This window comes from Bombus vosnesenskii, unplaced genomic scaffold (genome assembly GCF_011952255.1).
Source record: "Bombus vosnesenskii isolate JDL3184/JDL3185 unplaced genomic scaffold, Bvos_JDL3184-5_v1.1 scf7180000013297, whole genome shotgun sequence".
Lineage (NCBI taxonomy): Eukaryota > Metazoa > Arthropoda > Insecta > Hymenoptera > Apidae > Bombus > Bombus vosnesenskii.
Window position 1 is genome coordinate 288,425 of NW_022882947.1, and position 7,666 is coordinate 296,090.

Consider the following 7,666-nt stretch of genomic DNA (forward strand, 5'->3'; position numbering starts at 1 on the left):
GTGTGTTGCGCAAAATCTGTTATTCTTATAGCTTATATATATATATATATAGAGTGTTTCCTCCACGAATCTCGATCGTCGTCGGTTCATTTGCAATCGTTTGCAAAAGCCGCGCGTTTTCCGAGCCGCGTAACGCGCGACAAACCTTTCCACGTCTATTCCAAATTACACAAGACGCAGCTCGACGAATCATCCGTGCGCAGGCAGTGGCGCATAGCGCATCTCGACGCGTATTCGTCATCGGCTACGACGATGCTGGCCCGCGAAAATCGAAACCCCTAATGATTAGACGACGTCTTGGGGATCTATCGTGGATCTATCGAGAGGAATCGGCCGAGCTCGTGCAACAAAGGTAACAGCGCTGTGGATGGTTATTTTCGCCGCTCTCTCTTTTTTCTAGCCTGTCGGGCAGGTCTAGATGCTTTCTGACCTGCTAAAACAAATGCCCGACCTATCTGGGGTCGCTTCTTATCCAAGCGGAGACCTATCTAAGTCGAGAGGCCGAAAAATACCCCACGATGTTGTGTTAGTCTCTCGCTAAGCCAACCATTCGAGCGGACTACGAACACCGTTTTACATTCGAAAATATATATCTACGTGTAGCGTGTCGCGTCGCTGTTGAAACCGAGGATAAAGAAGAGAATTCGAAAGAAAGGAAAAGGATGGAAATAGAAATTTCCATCTTGCTAAATTTTTGTCGAATAAAATTCGCTTTTCGCTAAGATATATTTTCCATGTTTCCACGATATTCGTGGCATATCGAGCAAAGATTCGAGCACGATCCGAGTATCCCTGATTACGCGCTAATCTCTCGCCTTATCTCAATCGTATCTGTCTTAGCCGATGCGATCGTCGAAAACGATCGGAAGTAAAAAACGATTGGTTTTATACCGATGTAAGGCTTCGTTAACCTACTACGGCGATTACGCAGATACGATCGCCTAAAATTTCTTCCGTTCCATCGATACTCGTCTAAATTCGATCGAACCGATTATCGTGAAACAATCGTCGAAGCAAGCGCCGTTTCGTCATTTCTGTCACGTACGAGCCAGCTTACGCATAAATATTATTCATCGAGTAACCGCGTAAATACACAGGCTACGCCATACGAACATGCAAATAATTTAACGCGCGTAAATTCCTGCAATACCCCTCGATCATTTCTGTCTATTCGCTTTCAATCGTGTCGTCCTAAGGAGCATGGAAGCACGGTTGGCTCGATCGTACACGAATATTACTATTACGGGGAAAAAAGTGTTAATGGTCGATCGTTGCTCGCGATCGTTAATCGCTGTAAAAGTTGTTCGATGCGAGTCATAAAGTACAACAAGTACGATAATACTAACAGGATGATAATGAATGAAATTAAAAATTGAAAGATAATAAAGTGGTCGGACAAGTTTCCAGTAACATTGCAATATACAGTATAAACACGAGTGACTTTGCTAAAAGAAAAGAGGCTGATAATAAAACAAAAGTATAGAGATAACTATATCTACATACTTTATATCTTTTATTAGCGAACATGATATCTTTCAAAACGAAAACGTAACGCAAAATCTAACTTGGTTTCGCGTCGATATCGGGCTAACTAATTCGTGAGCAGTAAGACCGGTTTCACACGGAGATACGCGTACACCGATGGAAACGATCGCACGACGATCCTCGCGAAACGCGGTACCGCGACATTCGTTTCGCTTATACTCGGAAACCATACGTTTCGTACGAAAACCACGGACCAAACGTTAAAACAAATAGCAGCATTCACGCGGTACGCAATTAGCGATATAGCGCGCATCGCGGCACTCGTATCTCAGTGTGAAAGCAGCCTAAAACGAGCGACGTCAGCCAGACGTATCGACGATCGTGCAGAACGTAATAAAAGAACGATGCGCGATTTTTTCGACTACGATACGCAGAAAATACACAATCTTTTGACAGACCAAAGAAAATATTAAACGCACTGACCACTGATATCGCTGTTACTAATGAAACACGAATATTCGTTAGTTGGAAAAATGATCCCGGGTGGAAGAAACCCGAACGCATCGTCGCTGAGCAGAAAATTACATTACGCAACGCGCGAGCCAGCCGAAGCGATCGGACGACGGAGAGGAGCATCGCGCTACTTCGTCTCAGTCGGAACGTTATGACAGCCGTAAAAGTGCAAAATCTCGTCTTATTGTCCTGCACCTCGTATTCTTTAAACTTTAAAGTATACGTTTGCCGTAGCCACGCGATAAGCGAGCGGCCCCTCGTGCAGTAGACACGCCCTGAACCGAGAAAACGTTCCCCCAATAATTTCAAGCTTTTCTTTTCTCCTTCCCTTCTTTTTCTTTCTTTCTTTCTTTCTTTCGTTCCTTCTTTCCCTCTACCCTTCTTCTTTCGTTCTCCTGCTTCGCTTTTTTGACTGCGTGCAGCGTGCTCCGCACTTGCTCCTCAGCATGGGGTCGGTAAAAATGTAAGAACCTCTACGAGGTATCGTCTTCTTCTGTCTCGTAGATCGTCTTTCGGTACAACGCGTTCAAGTACCGACGTTGCGACGCGACGCGACGCGACGCGATCTCTCTATCCAGCTTCGACGTCATTTTAAACGAAGTAAGTGCCCCTCAACATATCTAATTATATAAGAATATATAAGACTATAGAAATATATCATAAGAATAAGGTTATCTCAGAGTACTTTTTCGAAAGCAGCCTCGTTCGATGAGACAGATGGAAAAAGAAAAAGCGAGCTTCCCTTGTATCGTAAATTGACAAAGGAGTGCGATGTTCGCTTAGGCCGGTAATGTGTCAAGGACACAGGTGAAGCTCCTCGTTTTTTTTCTTATTTTATTGTATCAAAATCGACAGAGCAAGCGATATTATTGTTTTTTGGGCAATTCTGAATACTATTTAAACTAGCTGAACAATTACCGCAAAAGTATGGCAACTACGAAGTGTGAGCGTCGATATAATATATAAATATATAGGATTATAAAGGACGATAGCACGAACAGTTAAAATGTTAAATGTTAGATTATTCTAACGAGAGCAAGAAGGGAAAAAAGACGAAGTCGGAGAAATATTTTTTTGTTGCGTTGATTGAAACGATTTGGCCATCTGGAACACCGTAAATCGATTTAGAAAATGAGGTGAATTTTCCTTATTCGCGCGCACAGAATCGAGAGAAGAGTGGTATTATGTAAAAGCAAATCTATTTCTCTTTCGACGCTTTTACGAAATTATGAAACTTCGTCCGAAAATGATATATTATTTAACGTAAAAAACGTTGAAAAAGAAAAAATATATATAACTATTTTTATTACGAGCTAGGTATTACGAGCTAGGTATTTGGTCTTCTTAGGTTAAGAAAATCGAGTTTCCCGATCTCCTAGTGTTGCGGAGATCCGGTGATTAGCAGCGTACACGAGGGCGTAGCGAAAGAGTGCGAGAAGGATGAAAAATAAAAGAAAGAACGAAGAAATTCTAGCCGATTGTTCGGTATGAATGAGGCACCTTGCTCACTGGCGGCGGTCTTTTCCCCCTTGGCCGCAGGTGAGGTCAAAATTTCAACGACAATGAGTCGGAATAACGACTTTCCAAACAGACTGCACAATACCTCAATAGGGAATGTCGTCTAAAAGGTCTCGTAAATTTTCCATAAAGACGATCGGCACCGGGGTAAAAAGATAATCCGATGAGTCATCACTGATCTCGCGTTTCCCGTATTTTCGAGGAGCGACGACTGACTCGAGAATCTTTCTTTTTCAGTTACTCTATTCAAGCTTTGCGCAGTGGCGATATCGTAACCAATGAGGTTCTACCGAGGTGCGATTATTGCTAGTTGAAACTTGAAAGTTACTCTATTCCCTGACGGATAACTTCGCGAGAAGGTGAATACAGGTGAATATTCTTTAACGATATACCTGTAACTTTTATTTCTCCATAAAATAATGATAATTTTAATAAGATAGATTTAAGAAGAGATTTAATAGATTTAAGAAGATATCGTCGAATCTTATTGATCTGTAGTTTTTACTTTTTAACGCGTCAAATGTAATGTAGAAACCGTCGGTTTCTCTGATAACGCAGAGGAGATGCACGCTTATGTATAGATCGACGATAACCGCAGTGGTAAGATCGCAGAGATCAACGATCGCCGGTAAAAAAAAGATAGCGGTTGTTCGAAGGAGAAAGCTATAAGCATTCGTATTTGAATAAATTAGCTGCGCGGAGAGAAGAGAAAGAAATATCGGCGTAATCGGTTCTTCTCTGGAAACTAGCTTTTACGCGTTAACCAAGAACGTGGACGATCGTCGAACGAAGCGACAAACACTCGCGTTAAATATCGCCACTCTCCGTCGATTCAAGAAAGATGAAAGAATATGGCTATGAAATGATCGAACGTTTCTAAATCAATTAAAATCGTCGCCGTGTCTAAAAAGATATATATATATAATCTCGAATCGTTTTCCTAAGAGTAAGGATTTCCTAAGAAATTTACCAAGAATAAGGTTTAGCTATTAGGCTCTTGAGAAACGAGCTCGATCCTTTTCCTCTCGCACGTTGCCTTTCAACGATGAAATATCTAAAACATTCGAACGTATAATCGAAACGCTTTCGTAAATCAATTTTCTGCAACTGGAAAACGCTATGAAACTACGTGTTCGCGTTTGGCACGTGCTAAACCGTGAAAGAGTCGATAAACGTGAAATTATACGTAGAATAAAGAAGGCCTACGTATCCTAGTAATCTTCCACCTCCTTGCTCGTGTCCGTCTTCTCCTGCTCGAAACTCGTTAAAGTTCCAACGTATATATCGGACCGTGTTTACGCAGGTATGTAACAACGAACGAGAACAACGTTCGTACATGTATTTACGAGAGTAACTTCAGCGTCGCTTTGCGTATCCCGGCTAAAGCGGAAAATGCAACTTTCTGCCACTTTCTGCGGGCCAACTACAGAAATACGCGGCGCTTTGGTGCTACCTACGTTCTCTTTCGAATGCTAATGCGTCTATTGTAAGAAAGCTTGTATAATGGAATAGCTCGGGACAAGCGACGAGTCGAAATGATAAACAATGTAAGCGTACGAAAAAAGAAAAAGCGCCTTCCTTTTACCGGGAAGAAAAATCGTAGGAATCGGCTAAACTAAAGTCGAAAGTTCGCTGTACGGCGATTCACGTAGCCAGAAACATTCAACGAGTCGATCGTTTAATATACATCGACGGAAATAATTTTGCTTTTGTTCGTTTCCGTGGAATTATTCGCTTCTATCGAGAGATAACATCGGTAGGAAATAGGGGGCGTGAGGAATCTTACGCGATCTATCCTTCTGTATTTTTCCCACGTGACTTTAAGACGCTACGAGTCGTGTCCTGTTCACCCATTTTCGAAGGACCTTAACCAACCATGAAGTAACTTGCACGCTAGTTATCTTTAATATTACAGACCTGCGATCGACGTCGAAAATCCACGCTTCCTTCTCGATACTTTCGAAGTCTCCTCTTTGTCCTGTCCGTATATAATTCTATTATACTCAAATTTTACACTCTGACGTATTATTTTGCTACTCGCTGTATCAGAGATGAAACTGCTGCGATTATTTTTAGTAGAATAATTTTAAACTCGCTTTCAGAGTAAGAAGTAGCTTCTAGCCCAACTTTGCCCATATTTATCCGCACAACGAAAATAATATTTTCTAACACGACTAGGATCAACTAAACGATTAAGCGATTTTAAGTGGAAAAGTGTTGCAAAGACGAACAACAGTTGATCGGTGATACGTACATACTTGCATATACGTAGTCGATTGTACACTTAAATGCACGGATTTACGGGTGTTGAACACCGAACACCGGAAATCCTTGAGTAGTGTTGACGCGTACATCGAGATGACTGCACTAAATACATGCATAATTGTATTGTTACGCGACCCATGTGAGTTACAAGTTGCTTAATACGTATGGCTTGCATCGAATTCAGCCGTTTCGCTCGAATTATGATAAAACGGTAATTTACGATCAGGTTATCTAACGATCGAATTGGCGAATTTAACAATTTTTACTTTCTCGATCTGTGAAAGATTCATCCTGATATAACAGAGAGAGAGAGAGAGGAACGATAACAGAGCATATCAGACATCTAAGAATGAAATACGTAAAAGAACGGATTGAAAAATTTGCGACAGAACTGGTTAAAAACCTGACACGAACTTGAAGCGTCGGAAGACTGAGGAGAACGAAGCCATACGAGTTGCTGGCATGAAAAATAAGGAACTGGAGTGGAAACACTATCGAGTGTTGTCCACACGTACACGATATCTACGCTATTAGGTTTGCTGGTTAGGTTAGGCCTCGATAGAGCCAGTAAATGTAATATAGATATTAAAGAAAAAAATGTTGTCCCTCGGGTAAATAAATGACTTTTCTCTATTACGTATACTGTACTATCGAGCGTACTATCGATACTGTCTACCAAGTGTAATATATTAAGCGTAAGTATCTTTATATATTATACGCGTTATAATCTAAAAAGTTTCCACGCGTTGGTCGTTCGGTACTGAAAATCGAACGTCGTCCAGTACCGACCAATCGGCCGTCGACAACTGCAGATGAAATTTCTTTTATCTGGAAGTTTAATCTGTTGGCAACTGAAATTAAATTGGACGTTCGTCTAATCTTTCTTCTATCTCTCCCCGCGGAAAAATATTTGAAATTCCAAAGTAAGAAAAGAAGGAAAGCGGACAGGAGAGAACACGAATGCGACTTTGAAGCTACTCTTTGAAAATAAAATGGCCCAGAGACGCAGGCCGTTGAGGCTTTCGATGTTGGTTTTCTGCTCTATTTATTGCATACGTTTTATAAACTTTTGTTTGCCTGAAAGTCATCGAAACCGTGTTGTTATTATCGAAACTCCACCGAAGGTCGTGAATGATCGGCGCGGTAACGTTAAGAGTCAAGGTCATCTGAAAGTCACAAAAATCATGGAGATCGTATTGTTAGCAGTCAAGGTCGTTTGAATGTCAAAGCGAGGTCAGCCAGATCATGATTTCTATATAGGACGCATTAATTGACCAAAACTATCGATCATCTGGAACGTAACGAGTTACCAATCTGGTAAAAAGTATCAGAAATTACAATTGAGAGTGGCAGCAACAATTTTCTATCAATTTATCGGAAGCAAACAATTTTCAGAGTATCGTTGCGAAACATCGACAAACCTATAAACATACGTTAGATGTTAGATCAGACTCATGCTACGACAGACGCCATGGGAATACGTGTAGAACGTAGTAGAGTTGTGGACTATAGAAAGTACACGAATACGCTGTATATACGCGAAGGATAGAACGTATATACGTACGTACCTATGTATGTATGTATGTATGTATGTCTGTATAAACGTATGTACATCGTGTGTGTACGTATGTACGTATGAGGAGCCGGATACGATAAAGAATTATCATTCGGGGGGACAAACGACGAGCCCAAACAACTGTTCGGTCTTCTTTATCAGCCCTTAGCTCGATAGATGTCACGAATAGCGATACCTATGAGAAAGTTCGAAAAGGGGGAATAAAAATAAAGTAACGATACGCGACCACGCGACTATCGTTATAGTTGTAACGGATAATTAAGAAACACATTCTCCGGACCATCCATCAGAGTAGTGTGTACTCGTTTT

At 41.2% G+C, this 7,666-nt stretch overlaps 1 non-coding gene across 1 annotated transcript; it reads left to right on the top strand.

Annotated features, from left to right (window-relative positions):
- Positions 1 to 3,765: 3,765 nt before the first annotated feature.
- On the top strand, positions 3,766 to 3,914 carry LOC117233619. The gene has a single exon (XR_004493358.1). It is a non-coding gene; the product is annotated as a U4 spliceosomal RNA (small nuclear RNA).
- The last annotated feature ends 3,752 nt before the right edge of the window (positions 3,915 to 7,666 follow it).